Below are 15378 nucleotides of genomic sequence, written 5' to 3' on the forward strand. Positions count from 1 at the left end.
ATGATACCACACACAAATACACATGCGTGTGCATGCATGCATGCATGCTTGAGCACACACACACACACACACACACACACACACACACACACTGAGCAAAACTCTCCTGAAGTTGTTTAATTTTGTTTTGTTCTTTGAGATGCAGATTCACTTTTTAGTGCAAGCTGACCTGGAACTCCATGTGTAGTCCAGGCTTGAACCTGCCAATCTTCAGCTCTAACCCTTAAGTTTCAGGGTTACAGGTATGTGCCAACATGTCTAGCTAAAATATAAGGAGCATGAGCAAGTGTGTGTGTGTGTGTGTGTGTGTGTGTGTGTGTGTGTGAGTATGTATGTGTAAGTATGTGTGAGTGTATGTGAGTGTGTATGTGTGTGTGTATGTAAGTATGTATGAGAGTTTGTATGTGTAAGAGTGTATGTGAGTATGTGTATATGAGTGTGTGGTGTAAGTTTAAAAATACTGCAAATCTAGTTGGAGGAAAATGCTGTCTCTTTTTTTTCCTTCAGTACTGGTTTTAAACATTTTCCACTATGTAATACATTGTCTGAGAATTTCTTAGCTCCTCTTCTTTGCCCGTTTCCCCACATAATTTTTGAATGTACATCTTCCTAGTGGCATTGACTGCATACAGATTATACTTAGTTTTACGTGGATACAAATATGGCTTTCTATATTCAAATGGTCCCGAGGAGGAAAATGTCCCTTGTCTGCCAGGTCTGCGGCAGTGCAGATGCACCAGCAGGGACACTGTCAGGTGCTGGCTCAGAGCTGAGAAATGGGAAACTCTTCAGAATGGAGAAACTGGTCCTTTAGTCACAAAGCCCTACATTCTGCCACCAGGGCTCCACAGGAGGCAGGCTGGGCAGCTGCCAGGAAGGCTCCTCTCTCTTCCATGAGCTATGACAAAAGCCATGTTATCTGCGTGTTCCCACTGCCCTGCCTGCCTTCTCCCCTCCCCCTTTCTCTCCCGGGTTCTCCCTGGTACCCATCCCCCTTCCCTCGGAGATTCTTATTTACCTCTCAGGACTGACTGGGTGTCAGATGGTTTCATGACTGGTTTTTCCAAGGGAAACCCTGTTTTATTTACCTGCCTGTCAGCACCACGGAAGAACACAGTCTGCATGGCTACTGATTTAGTGGCAAATGCTCTTTTACCCAAGGGCATTACAATTCTTAACCACATAAATAAGCGTTAAATGTAACTGGCTCTCTAGAAATTGCCAAGCATACTTCTACCTCCCAGTGAGGCAGAGTCTTTATTTCCACTGCCTCTGTTTCAGCCCCAGAGACTAAAGGAAGCAGCCCCTTAGTCTGGGGAGTAAAGGGAACTCTGGCATCTTTTCCAGAGGCAAAATTTCTGTTCTTGGCCCTGTCATCTAGAAGTGTAGGGGGAAAAAGAGACGTGGGGTGATCCACACAGACTAAATGAGAGATCCTTACTGGTCAAAGGCAATCAATTCAGAGGGTGAGTCTGTCCAAAGACTGACTAATCAGCTCACTGAGGTAAGAAATACTCAAGAAAGAGTGTATTAAGTACAGCTGTAAATACAACTACCTGCCTATTGGATTTTTCTTTCTGTCAAACGGACCAGCTCTTCCTGCAGCTCAGGAGTCACCTTGTAAACATGTGTGATAATGCCATCAGTGGAAACTGCTTCTTGAAGTTGCCACTAGAGCCAGCTTACACACTCACCAGACACACTCACCAGATGGCAGCATACTAATTAGTGTTGTGCCAGATTTGTGCCCGTGATCAGCTCTGCTTTGTTTAATCAAAATTCTTTACCACTTTTTTTAAAAAATCAAATCCATCCACGAAGAATGATATCTCTTAGGCATGAAGGGATAAAAGTAACCATAACCAGGGGAAAAATCACAGGAAATCATTTTGCAAAACTGTCACTTGTTTAGCAGCATAGATTTTGGTACATGTAGTTGCATTTTATATATCTGCACAGGCATGCAGATGTTGTGTGTGCATGGGCGTGTGTGCCAGTACATATGTGTATAAGCTACAGGTCAATCTCTGGGACTGTTCTGAGGGATCTGTCTACCTTGTTCTTTGAGACAAGGTCTCTTACTGAGACTGGGGGCTCGCCAATTAGGCTACCGTTGCTGGCCAGCCGACCTGGGATCCTGCCGTCTCCCCTTGTTTACTTCTGGTATGACAGGCACACACCCCACGCCCAGTTGTTTACATAGCTGCTGAAAATCAAATGTCCGTCCTGTGCTTACACAGCAAGTACTTTCCTGCCCGAGCTACCTCCCCCGACCCTGCTAAGTTTATTTTGTACTGAGCAGTTAGACCTGGCAAACTTCCACATCGGAGCATGCATACACATTTCACCCTTCATCCCAAGAGTCCATCACCCTAGTTCATCCTGAATTTTTCTATAGGATATTCTAGTGTGGTCATTTTCCTGTGGGCCCCCTGCTCTCCTCACCTCAACCCTGACCTCAGTGCTCCACCACTAACTTGTTCTCACTGCCCACTCCCCGCCCCCAACCCCCATTCATGCCTTCATCCTGACCTGGCCAATTCCCAAACAGAAGCTGAGCCAGACAAGGAAATCAAGCCAGCGTGACAGGCGGTGATAAGAAGGCAGAAAGAATCTGCAAGGCTTGTTCATCCTGAAGACTTGCCCCACCCTCCAACAGAGATAATCAGGGTCCTATCTGCCTGGTTAATAGGAGACAGAGTCCGCAGTCACTTAGTGAGCTTGGGTCTTAGCATGCTCTGAGAGTTTGCCCAGCAGCAGAGAGCACAGCTGTAACAAGCCAGTCTGGCAAGGGGATCATTAGCGCCTCATTCATTATGAAATGAGAAAGCAGTGCGGTTGGATTCCCCGAAGGGTCAGCTGCCAGATGAAATCTCAGGACTAAAATCACCATAGTCATAGGATATTTCTTTAGGGATATAAAATATGAATTGAATGAAAGTCCTTTCAGGGAAAATGGGGGCTGCATGCACTGTGAAAGTTGGCCTCCATCGAATAAATTGTTATAGAACTTTCTCAATTTGATGGGTGGAAGTTGGAGGAGGAGAGAAAATGTCTTGCAAACTGAACCAAAGCTAAATGAAAGAGATTAACAAATCAGTAACTCTAAGACCAAATGGGTCTACAGATTAAGATTCGGATGACAGCTTCTCCTGATACTCCTGAGTCAGCCACGGGGGCAGAAGACTAGGATTCTGTGCCACATGAAGGTGACATGAGACCAAGTTTATCAGGTAACACTGGTCCCATATGGGTGACCCTTGTGATGTAGGATTAAGAGCTACCCTTTCAAAGCTAAGGGAGGTGACCATGAGGCCAACTTAGATTGTTCTCAGCTACTCCCCTTACCCATTCTCCTGCCTTTGCCCCTTCCTGTGGTATAACAGTTTTGTGTGTGTGTGTGTGTGTGTGTGTGTGTGTAAGAGAGAGATAGACAGACAGACAGACAGACAGACAGAGACAGAGTGCTGCATCTCTGGGAACTAAAATTACAGGCAGTTCTGAGCTACCTGATGTGGATGCTGAGAACTGAACTCAGGTCCTCTGGAATGATGTTTTGAACCACTGAGCCATGCCTGCTGCCTCTGGGGCATCTTTTAATACAGGTTGAACACCCCTTATCCAAACTGCCTGAGTCCAGAAGTGTTGCGGAGTTTTGATTTGGAGGGGAGGTTTTTGGTCTATTGTCCCAGGCCTACACATGAACTTCGTTTCCGCTTTATACATGCCTTAGACATATTTTAGTGTATCTGCATTTTGACAATGGCTCATCACATTAGGGCAGGCGTAGAACTCCCACTTCTAGCATCATGTGGCATTGTGCCAGCACTTGGAACATTTTGGACCTTAGACTTCCAGATAAGGGGATGTCTTGGTGATGACATTATTGATTGGGGTCATGAGGTGCTGTTGCCATACACTTCTTTATTTTACACATTGATTCTGTCTACGACTTTCCATAGACCAAATTTCAGCCGCTAGGGTAGCCACCCAGGTATGTGCTGGCTCTTAGCTGTGGTCTATGCCAACACCCCACAATGCATGCGTGTTTGGACCACAGCCCACAACACCCTCAGGTTGTCGAAAGATCTGTTCTTGAGAACACAAGAAATCTGCACAAAGGCTAGCTGTGCTGGGAGCACGGGCACACTTGCATTTACATACATCCTACTTCTTTCCTGGAGAAAATTCACCCAGAGAACGGGACGGCATAAACCGAGAGTAACAGGGACCTTCCTTTAGAGGCAGCGCAGTTCTTTCTTCACCCTGGTGAACACCTGCCCCAGCTCTCACCTCAGCGGAGCATTAGCATTTCCCCTTACTACTGCAGACAAAGGCAAACCCTTTGCCTTTTGCCTACTTAGTTGACAATGGCACCTTCCTCCAGCTTCTAATCTCTCCAAACAAAATCCAGGAGAAGGAAAAGCAAATTGGCCTGCGTACAATCTACATCGAGGCGTTCAAGTTTATTTCAGGGATCTATCTACTGAGCAATCAAATGGGGGAAAAAATCACATAATGGTTTTGGAGACCTGTTTGGTGAGATGTTCTGAGCATACACGATTCTAGAACTGAAAGCACTCACTTTAAATCTGATGAAATGTTAAAATTACAGAAGAAGGACACAGAGAATCTCATCGACCAGAAGAAATAGAGATTAGATATGACATGATTCACATATTTGGACCCAACTTTTAAAACTATAAAATATGGAGTTGTAGTAAACCGCTTTATTTCTTTTCATGGGGCTATTTCAACACCCCACCTGCCTACTCAGCAGAGCCTCTAATTAGAAACTGACATGGCCCCATACATCTGTTTTTTGTTTTCTGACCTTTATTGTAATCATAACTGTATATAAGAAAACTAGTATTTTGCAATATTTAAATATATGTATTATGTGCCCTTAGTATATAACTTTATGCTATACAGAGTGTATAAATTCTTAAAACATATATATTATATATGTATCTGTGTAGACTTTAAACCCATTTTCTTTTCTTACAATTAAAAAGAAAAAAAACCCAAGATATGCAGTGTACTGCGCATGTCCATAATGCCAAGTCTGACAAGATGAACAGGAATCAAACTTTCAAAGCAATATAAAGTACTTTGTTCAAGAATTATTGTCAAGCAGCAATGTCTTTCACTGTATTTCATGTGCAGATAAATTACTGATCAAATAAACCTGGATGAGCAAAGCAGCGCCATCTTGCTTCATTCACTGTAGTTGTGGGTCCAGCACATCGGTCATCACACTTTGGCAAGCAGTTGGCTTTGGAACACAGTAGTTACCTACCTGACAAAATCAGGAGTTCGATGATCTCCGCATCTCCCAGGAACGCAGCCACATGAAGCGGGGTTCGTTTCTCAGAATCCTAAAATGAATGACATCAAAGTTTACAGCAGTCAGTGGAGGCTGGATGTGAAGGTGGTCACCATACTCTGAGTTCCAGGTGTGGAGAGTAAGGCTGAAGGCCGACCTACGCAGGAGAGTTTAGCAAAACCCCAGGGCCAGTCATAGGAAACCTTTCTGCAAGGGTTTGGTTAGATAATACAAATGGCTCCCCAAAGCAATGTAGACTATTGCTGATGCCCTTAGATTCCTCTCAAAGGATTAGAGAATGCCCCTATTGCTGAAGACGCTGCACACTTAGGACATGAGACACAGATTTGAGCTGGATCTTGCCTGAAAGCCTCCTTCCTACAGCCTGTCTTCTGCAGAACCAGAAAGTACTGTGTGCATATTCAAGGGAGATGAACGTAATAATGCACCAGCGGAGACACTGACAACCCACAAGGAAGACCAGCTTATCAAGATATCTCTGGAAGTGCAACAGTGGGGCTCACCTATTGGAGCTAAAGTCTAAATGGACTTAAGGCCCATCAAGAGGGAGACCATGAAGTACTAGAAACTTAGCCAACCTTCCCCAGGACCAGTGAGCTTGTGGACCTTAGGACAGACTCTCCTGCCACGTTGCTGGCCCTGCACCATTCTGCAGCTACGTCCTACATCTTGTCCTTAGTTACACAGAGAAGGGCAGCTGTCACCCTGTCTAAGTCAGGTCTTTTGTTCCTGCACACACAAGAAGCAAGTTGTAGGGAAGAAAGGGTTTATTCAGTTTACACTTCCACATTGCTGTTCATCACCAAAGGAAGTCAGGACTGGAACTCAAGCAGGTCAGGAAGCAGGAGTTGATGCAGAGGCCATGGAGGGATGTTGTTTACTGGCTTGCTCAGCCTGGTTTCTTATAGAACTCAGGTCTACCAGCCCAGGGATGGCACCACCCACAATGGGCTGGGCCCTCCCCCTTGATCAGTAGTTGAGAAAATGCCTTACAGCTGGATCTCATGGAGGCATTTCCTCAACTGAGGCTCCTTTCTCTGTGATAACTCCAGCTTGTGTCAAGTTGACACAGAACCAGCCAGTACAACCCTCTCAAAGAAGCCTCTCTCTCTCTCTCTCTGTCTCTCTGTCTCTCTGTCTGTCTCTGTCTCTGTCTTTCTCTGTCTCTGTCTTTCTCTGTCTCTGTCTTTCTCTGTCTCTGTCTTTCTCTGTCTCTCTCTCTGTCTCTCTCTCTGTCTCTCTCTGTCTCTCTGTCTCTCTCTCTGTCTCTCTGTGTGTCTCTGTCTCTCTCTCTGTCTCTCTCTCTCTCTCTCTCTCTCTCTGTCTCTCTCTCTCTCTCTCTCTCTCTCTCTCTCTCTCTCCAGAAAACCGGGACTATATTAAGGCACAACTGAACACAGTGCAAAGATGTTCAATGGATTTCAAGGAGCCTGGTCACAATGGACTCAACTGCAGCACCGCTACCATATCTGTGACTCAGGAACAACACAGGAGAGGAAGCAGAAAGACGGACCGCATCAGCCAGCTTTGAAAATGAAGCTGTGGTGGTTTTTAAAAGGCATGGACTAAAGTGAGAGTCAGTTGTATCAGTTTCAGCAATGAACTTTAAAAATCCTCCAAGGCTGAAACTTCCTGGATGTAAGTAACAGCTTATTCCTCCTTGTCCTTACACTGGCCACAGCTGGGACACTCGGGTCAACTTGAACTGAACCAGCCGTAAGCATGGCCGCCTCCACCACCTCCCCCAGTGCTGGAGATTCCTGGGGCTGGATGCTGAGTCTATCCTGCCGCTGTTTGATTAGACAATCGACCTAACGACCTTTTATTAGCCCGAGGATAATATTCTCACAAGTGGTTTTCTCACAGTCCAGCCCCTCCTTCCCCTCTCTCTTTTAGACTACTGCTTTGTGCATGTCAGTAACAGACAGCAGACAGGGGATGAGACAGGGCTTGATCTTCAAACCACTTAAGCCGTTGGGAGACCTAGTAAGTGGTTTTTTGGACTGACATTAACTAAACAAAAAAAGCACCTTGAATTATATGGGAACTTACATGTGTGTGCAGGTAACACTATTGATAACTAAGAACAAAACAGTCTGCAACTAAAACGCAATCATGTAAGTCAGAGAATTCGGTCAATGATGTGACCAAGGTGGCCTGGGAACTGCCCTAGCCCAGACAACAAAGGCTAATTGTTTGAAGACCTACATGCTAATATGAGAATCGGGTAAATGCTTTTAGGTCGTAAACTACAAAACCATCTAAGACCCAAATACTTTCTTCATTGGTTTCCATCCTCCTACAAACTGTTGCTATCTTCCTACTTCCTCAAAACTCTTCACTATGCTGCTTAAATTTCCCTCAGGTGTTAGGGCAAAAGTTATATAACTGAGTGTTCTTTTGTGAATGGAATTAGATCCAGGGCTTGGTTAAACAAATTCAACCTTGCCCAAGTGATTTAAACAATGATAATCCCAGCTCAAATTATGACTTCATCTGACCTGAAGGAAAGTTAATGTTGTGTTTGAGAACTTGGACTCAAATAAAAAGAAAATAAATTCCACCCTCTCTCCCCACCTCGCATGTTTGGCTGGTGTGTCATTCTATGGATGGATTTGCTGACTTTATATGACACAGCTTGTTCAAACTCAAGTTTCAATAATAGTAAGAAGGGGTGTGGTATGAGATTGTATGGTAAAAGTTCTTACTATGAATCTAAGCATTGGTGTTAATACACACTCAAGGGTTTCTGGTAGCTTACACAAGCACTACTCCAAATTGCAAAAGAACTACTACCCCCTTCGGTGTCATAGTAGACAAGCTGCTGCAATGGAGACCTGTTCAGCAGAGCAGAGAATCATGTGCTAGAAAGATCTTAGCCAAAGCATCTTCACTGCTGACCAGGGTTGCTAACACCTGCTCTCTGGCAATATAAAAGGACCACGAGCCAAGGCTGAAAGACAGAGTCTCAGCATCACCGTGCTCTAAACTCAAGCATTACCAGACATCACTCAGTCGAAAGCCAAACCACTGTCAGCGATACAAAGATGGGAGGCAAGGATAGATCTCGGAGAGGAGACACCAGCTATGCTGCTGCTGGGAATGTTTGGAAGAGCCGTGCCTATTTGGTAATTATAGCACACTCTCATTTTACCTTTTCCAAATTGCTTGGTTGTAAAACACTCCGGCTGGCGGAGACACACACTGTGCTCTCAAATTTTATTATTGTCATTTAAAAGAAAAAGAAGCTGAGCCCTGCACAGGTTATAGATTCTCCCAACACAGCAAATTGAGGTGGGAGAATTATGTGTCATGATCCCAATGTAAAATATCTTTTTAACAAAAATGAAAGCAAGGACATTATTTTAGAATTTCCCTTGGTAGTCTAAGATCCTTTTGTTCTAAGTTTGCTTTCTGTTGCTATGATAAACACCACTACCAATAGCAACCCAGAGGAGAAAGGAGTTTATTTGACTTACACGTCCAGGTAACAATTCATCACTGAGGAAAGTCAGATCAGGAACTCAAGCAGAAACCATAAACTAGTGTTACTGTCTCATACTCAGCTACGTCTGATTGGGGAGGGGGATTGGTTTTTTGAGAAACTGTTTCTTGGTGTAGCCCTGGTTTTCCTAGAACTCACTCTGTAGACCAGACTGTCTTGAACTCATAGAGATCCACTTGCCTCTATCTCCCCAGTGCTGGGATTAAAGGCATGTATCGACACCCAGCTTCATTAAACTTTCTTATACAGCCCAGACCTACATGCCTAAAGATGGTACTGCCCATGGTGGGACTGGGCCCTTGTCCAACAACCAAGAAATTCTCTCATAAGCATGGCCAAGGTCAATCTGACTGAGGCAAGTCTGCGATTGTTCTCAGATGAAGTAGGTTGTGTTGAGTTGACAGTAAAAACTAACCAGGACAGTTTTCCTCTAGAGTCCTCCCGAAACCCCAACGGGGGAATGGGATGAGCCCGGTAAAGATCTTTATAATGGAGCTTACAAGAAACCGAAGAGAAAAAGAACATAAAAGTGCCCTGGGAAGAGAGGCTGGAAGCAGAAGCTTATACAGCAGGACATGTGGATGCACCAGGTCCTACAAACCCAGGCCCGGGTAGCACAGAGGGAACGCACAGCTAGAACTGAAACCTCCACAGAAGAACTGGCCTTTCAAGTGAAAGTTTGGGTTGAAGAAAACTCAAGTTTCCATAGAGGGAGGTGGCAGGGGCACCTTGTCCCAGGCTCCTGGTGCATCTGTATCCCCAGGATTTCCCCTCTTTGGTGTTTTAGAGTTTTGAATTTTAAATACCTCAGTGTGATGGTTTGAATAGGTTTGCCCCTTGATAGTCTCCTGTGTTCGAATGCTTGGGCCATGGGAAGTGTCACTCTTCAACAAGGAGATATGGCCTTGTTGAAGGAAGTGTGTCTGTGGGGTGGGCTTCGAGGTCTCCTCCTATGCTCAGGCTCCACCCAGTGCAGATGACAGTCTCCTCGTGGCCTTTAGATCAAGATGTAGGACTTTCAGCTCCTCCAGCACCATGTCTGTCTGCACACTGCCATGTTTCCCACCATGATGATAATGGACTGAACCTCTGACACTGCAACCAACCCCAACTAAAGATTTTCCTTTGTAAGAGTTGTCTTGGTCATGGTGTCTCTTTCCAGCAATTCAGCCCTAAAACACTTTGTAATACAGAAACTTTCACATGGAAAATAGGCTTACGAATTAGTTCTAGATCAATGGTATTCCTTTGTTGCTATAAAGAAAATCAAAACCTCACTGGAGGAATATGTTCTCTGGGCAATCTACAGCACCACAGATGGAACGTCCACTAAAGAGGAACTTCTGTCTAAGCCTAAGAGAGAAAATCTTTATGGAAACAATTCGGCACAAGCAAAAGATGGCAGACAAAGCCAGAAAGAATGTAAAGTAACAAGAAAACCAGACCCAAAAAAAAAAAAAAAAAAAAAATAGGTATAACATCTAAACTTAAAGATACAAAAGACAAAGACTAAGGTAAAGAAAAGTCATTGTTTCTAAAGAAGTAAAGTGTGGAAGCCAGGTATGGTGGCACACAGTTGTACCAACATGTGGGAGGTGAAGGGTCATATCAGCCCAGGACTTCAAGATCAGCCTTGGCAACACAGCAAAACTGTATGATTAAGAAAAAAGGAACAAATATATATATAATATGAATGAAGCATCATGGGAAGCAGTACCATTATGATGCAAGCTATCTAAAATTTCTGTCTAAGAATACAGAAACTATAGGAGAAAGAAAAGAATACAGGAAGGGGGGAGTACAGCGACTCTGATGTGTGTTCTCCAACTGTCAGCTGTATTTCCTGTACGTAAACATCTGCTTAGAGTCTATCAGATGCAATGTGCTGTAAACAATGTTAGGAGTACAAAATTAAACAGGTCCAGTTCTCCCACAGTGAGGAACTGTGTGGTCTAGTTACCACCATCCTAAAGCAGGACAATGCTACAGGTAACAACAGAAGAATAACAGGAACAGCCATGATGCCAAACGCTGGGGTAAAATCAACACTTGTTATAAAGAATCCTTCCCACACTCCTATTCTGAACAAGTGTGGACAGGAAGTCTCAAGAGACATGAAAAAGAATCACCTGAAAACTGAAAAAATAAAATAAAATAAACACGTCTTACCCAGGGCCCCTGTAGTCCTTCTCTATTGGCTCCAGTTTATCTGAGAACCTCAATCAACCACAAAGCTTAGTACAAGCTTCATTGGATACCTGGCGGGAAGTTCCTGGAAAAGCAGGACTAGGTCACCAGGTATAGAATAGCATCTGAACATAGTGGCTGCCGTGTGTGTGTGTGTGTGTGTGTGTGTATATATATATATTCTCATCTCCCATTAAACTGGACTCACCATGACAGTTCATCCCTCAACTCTTCACAAAACTCTTGAATACTAGGGAAAGAATAACTTCACAGCATCTGCACAGAGAGAAAGATCCTTTTCCATTACCCATCAGCACCAATGCTGGACAGCCCTTTGCACATAGACTCAGACACATGGGCCGAGAGAACCCACTTCCTCCAGAAGGAAAGCAGATGAACACCCCATTCTCTGAATAGCCAGAGCCACACAGTGCCAGCTGGGGTCCGAGCTGAGTGTGCAGTACAGCAGAGATGGCCAGTAGAGGAAGTTCCAAGTTGTCTGCTTACCCAGAAGAAGCCGATGAAAGGAAAGGGGGGAGTTGAAGTAAGAGCACACAAGTGAGCTTGGCATGACAAGGCCATCCTGGAAGCTGAAAACACTGTAGACAGGCAGGAGGAGTACCCCACGCCTCTGTCTTGAAGATGAGGAATCATGTACTTTGGGGATCCTCGGCTGAACGTGCATTGTTTTCTTTCTATTCTAAATATCTGCCATAATATGGCAAACAAACCTCTTCCCTGGGTGTGACTAATTTGCACACCAGTGCACACACTGCAGCAATATTAGAGGCTGAGTTGCCTCTTCAATCCTAACTTCCACTAAAAAAAAAAAAAAAAAAAAAAAAAAAAAAAAAAAAAAAAAAAAAAAAAAACAAAGATGCTGAAGAATAGCTGGCAACTTGGGTACGACCAGCTTAACCCAATACTGAATAGGGATGGCCTGAGACAGGCAGAAGTCTGAAGAAACTCTGAACACGTAATAGCTGCCTTGGAGAGATTTCCATCGACCAGCTTAACCCGATACTGAATAGGGATGGCCTGAGACAGGCAGATGTCTGAAGAAACTGAAAACGTAATAGCCGCCTTGGAGAGATTTCCATCATGTAAAGAGGAGAGACTTGGATCTAAATTTTTTTAAAGGCACAAAATGTTAAGGAAGCTGAGTCTTGAAGTTAGGAACTGGGAGGCTATAAGACAAAACAAACAATAAAAAACACAAAAAGAAGAATAGGAAACAAATATCAAGTTTCCCTTCAAAAACTCTGTTTATTTCTCAATTGAACTCCCCATAAATACTGAGAGGAATTTATGTAACAGACCAACATATGCCCACCAGCAAACTCAAACATGGTAACATTTACCTATGTCTGCTTCACAAGCCTGCTTTGACAATTTTCTTTAGAGATAAAATGTCATAGTTCAGCTCAGCAAAGCAAACCTTACAAAGAACGAGAGAGAGAGAGAGAGAGAGAGAGAGAGAGAGAGAGAGAGACAGAGAGAGAGAGACAGAGAGAGAGAGAGAGAGAGAGACAGAGAGAGAGAGAGACAGAGAGAGAGAGAGAGACAGAGAGAGAGAGAGACAGAGAGAGAGAGAGAGACAGAGACACACAGAGAGAGACAGAAAGAGACAGAGACAGACAGAAAGAGACAGAGACAAAGACAGACAGAGACACAAAGAGAGAGACAGAGAAAGAGAGAGAGAATGACTTCAGTTTCCCCCCTCATAAGTGGTGCTACAGTTTTCATGCTCATGAGGTATTCTCTAGGGCAGATCCCAAGGACAGGAAGCTCTAGATACAGAGAAATGTGCACATTCCTTTATTACATATTGCCAAACACATTCTAGAAGTAGTTTGCCAGCCACACAAATCAAACAGAACTTAGAGACATAAGATTGTGATCAATGGCTGGGAAATACTCGTTCTTCTCTCGGCATCCCATGGAGTAGTCTCCAAAACAGATCACAGTCTAACAGACAGAGCAAGTCTAACAGAAAATAAATCAAATAACATTTGTAGCTTACCAGATCACAGTGGGATAAAAATGTGAATCTAGACGTAGATGCCAGGGATGGCTGCAGACAGCCAGCACACTGGAGGAGAGAATTAAAACCGTGTAGAGTCTAATGAAGATGAGCACAAAGCTGACAGAGCTGTGGAGATACAGTTACAGCAGCTGTCAGTCCTCAAGGTACAGAGATGTGAGGAAATGACTGAATGATCCACTTTGAGGCCCTGGAGAGAAAAAAAAGGCTAAGCCAAACCCCAAATTGGGGCAGAAGTGAATGAACTAGAGACTAAGAAGATAATAAAAGAGTCAGTTAAATAAAGACTCACTTCTTTGACATAATAAGAGTCAACAAACGCTTAACAAAATAAAAGAAAGCAACGAGAACCAAGTGATTGCACTTAGAGAAGAAAGGGGGATATGAGCCTTACGACCACAATGTGGTAGATATGTGGGCTAAAAACATCGCACGTTTAAAGAAAGAACATTACAACAGATGCCAATGAAAATCCAGAGGATCATAAGGAAGTAGTACAGAAACCTGTATTCAAAAAAAAAAAAAATCAATCTGGAAACTTTGTAAGAAGTGGATAAATTCCTAGGCACACATAACCAACCCAAATTGAATCAGGAAAATATAAACAACTTACACAGATCTATTAGAAGCAATGAGACTGAGACCGGAATAGCATCTCACATTCCGGTCTGAGAGCTACAAAGTGTCCCTCCCTCTGTCCATCGTCCAGTGGTGGGCTCTGTTAATCCCCACGGCTACAACGGTGAGGGCTGAGCAATGATTTGTTCTATGGTTATAGCAATATGGCCTTAGTGGTCCTGTTCCTCACATAGAATAACAGTAATGGTTCTCTACAGCTCTTGGCCACTTAAGTCTCAGGCTCTTGGCCACTTGAGCAGCTCCAGAAATATGTTTCATCTCATGAAGTAGATCTTAAATCCAAAGCAAAACCTGGGGACAGATACATCCTACCAGACCTTGAGAGAAGAACGTAATGTTGATTAAAATTAGGCTGGAGACTTGAACAGATAGGCCATCAAAGAAGATAGACAGAGAGCAAGTAAGCACACAAAAAATGCTCAACATCACTCATTCTTAGATTAAAATCATATTAAGCATTCATTAAGACAGCTGACGGCGAAAGGACTAATAATACCGTGTGTTGGTATCACATGATGTAGAGGAACCCAACCGTCATATACTGCTGGTGGGAATAGAAACCGGTACAACCACTTGGGAAAACTGTGAAGTAACCGGTATATCTATCCATCGACAACAAATGGGCACACGTGGTGTCACCGTATTATGGACTTTGCTGTTTCACTCAACCCATAAATTACTGAAGGCCTGCCACATGCCAAGCACCTTGTGCAATCCTGGGGATATAGCAAGGCAGAAGAGAACCCCTGCCGAACAAACAAACCAACAAACACCTTCTCTCTCCTACCTCAACACTCCATTACACTCTGCGATCAGCAAAAAGAGGTGATAGCTGTGTTAGAAAAGGCCACAGAGGAAAAGGATGGGGGGATGGGAAAAGGATAAGGGGTTGGGAGGAGGGCAGAGAACAGAAGTGAAAAAATAAAGATTGATGATGATGATGATGATTATAATTAAAGAAACCGCTCAAGACAGAAGCACACCATAAAGGAACAGCAGTCAGACCCATCCACTCCAGACCCAGCAGGAACTCTTAGGTCCTCCTCCCTCCCCCTTCTCTTCCCCTATCTGAATAAGTTAAAAACCCAAGCCTTTATGGGTTGTTGTGGCTCACAGAAAACTATTTAACTAGTTTTAACTAGACTGATTAGTACTTTAACAAGGCTTCCCCAACCCAGTTACCCACCCCACCCCCACCTCCAGGTGGATATTTTAGAGGCAGAGTTTATACGTAATCCTGATGAGAAAATTTACTGATGCAGTTTGTCTGGACCAAAGGCTTCAGTGGGAGAGGAAGTCCCTAATCCTGCAGAGACTTGATGCCCCAGGGGTGGAGGGATATGGGGGAAGGGAAGACTGGAAGGCAGGGCAACATTTGAGATATAAATAAGTAATTTTTTAAAAACACCAGTGCACCACACCAGGTGTGCTCTTGATGTCCTCTGGGTGAGGTTTTTATGGGTGTTCTCTGCCTGCTTTCTTCTGACTGTATTTATGAGTGTTCTCTGCCTGCTTTCTTCTGACTGTATTTATGAGTGTTCAATGCCTGCTTTCTTCTGACTGTATTTATGAGTGTTCTCTGCCTGCTTTCTTCTGACTGTATTTATGGGTGTTCTCTGCCTGTTTTCTTCTGACTGTATTGCAACAACTGCAGTT

The 15378-nt window shown here is 43.9% G+C and overlaps 1 protein-coding gene across 2 annotated transcripts in view; it reads right to left on the bottom strand.

The window, feature by feature from the left end:
- The window catches only part of ANKRD44 (ankyrin repeat domain 44), a gene marked incomplete at its 3' end in the record, with an annotated part of 157860 nt that overhangs the window by 122736 nt on the left and 19746 nt on the right, over positions 1-15378 (bottom strand). For both annotated transcript variants that reach the window (XM_080932857.1, XM_080932856.1), the window contains exon 2: positions 5300-5378. The remainder of the gene's footprint in view (positions 1-5299; positions 5379-15378) is intronic.

This window comes from Micromys minutus, assembly GCF_963924665.1.
Source record: "Micromys minutus genome assembly, chromosome: 19".
NCBI lineage: Eukaryota > Metazoa > Chordata > Mammalia > Rodentia > Muridae > Micromys > Micromys minutus.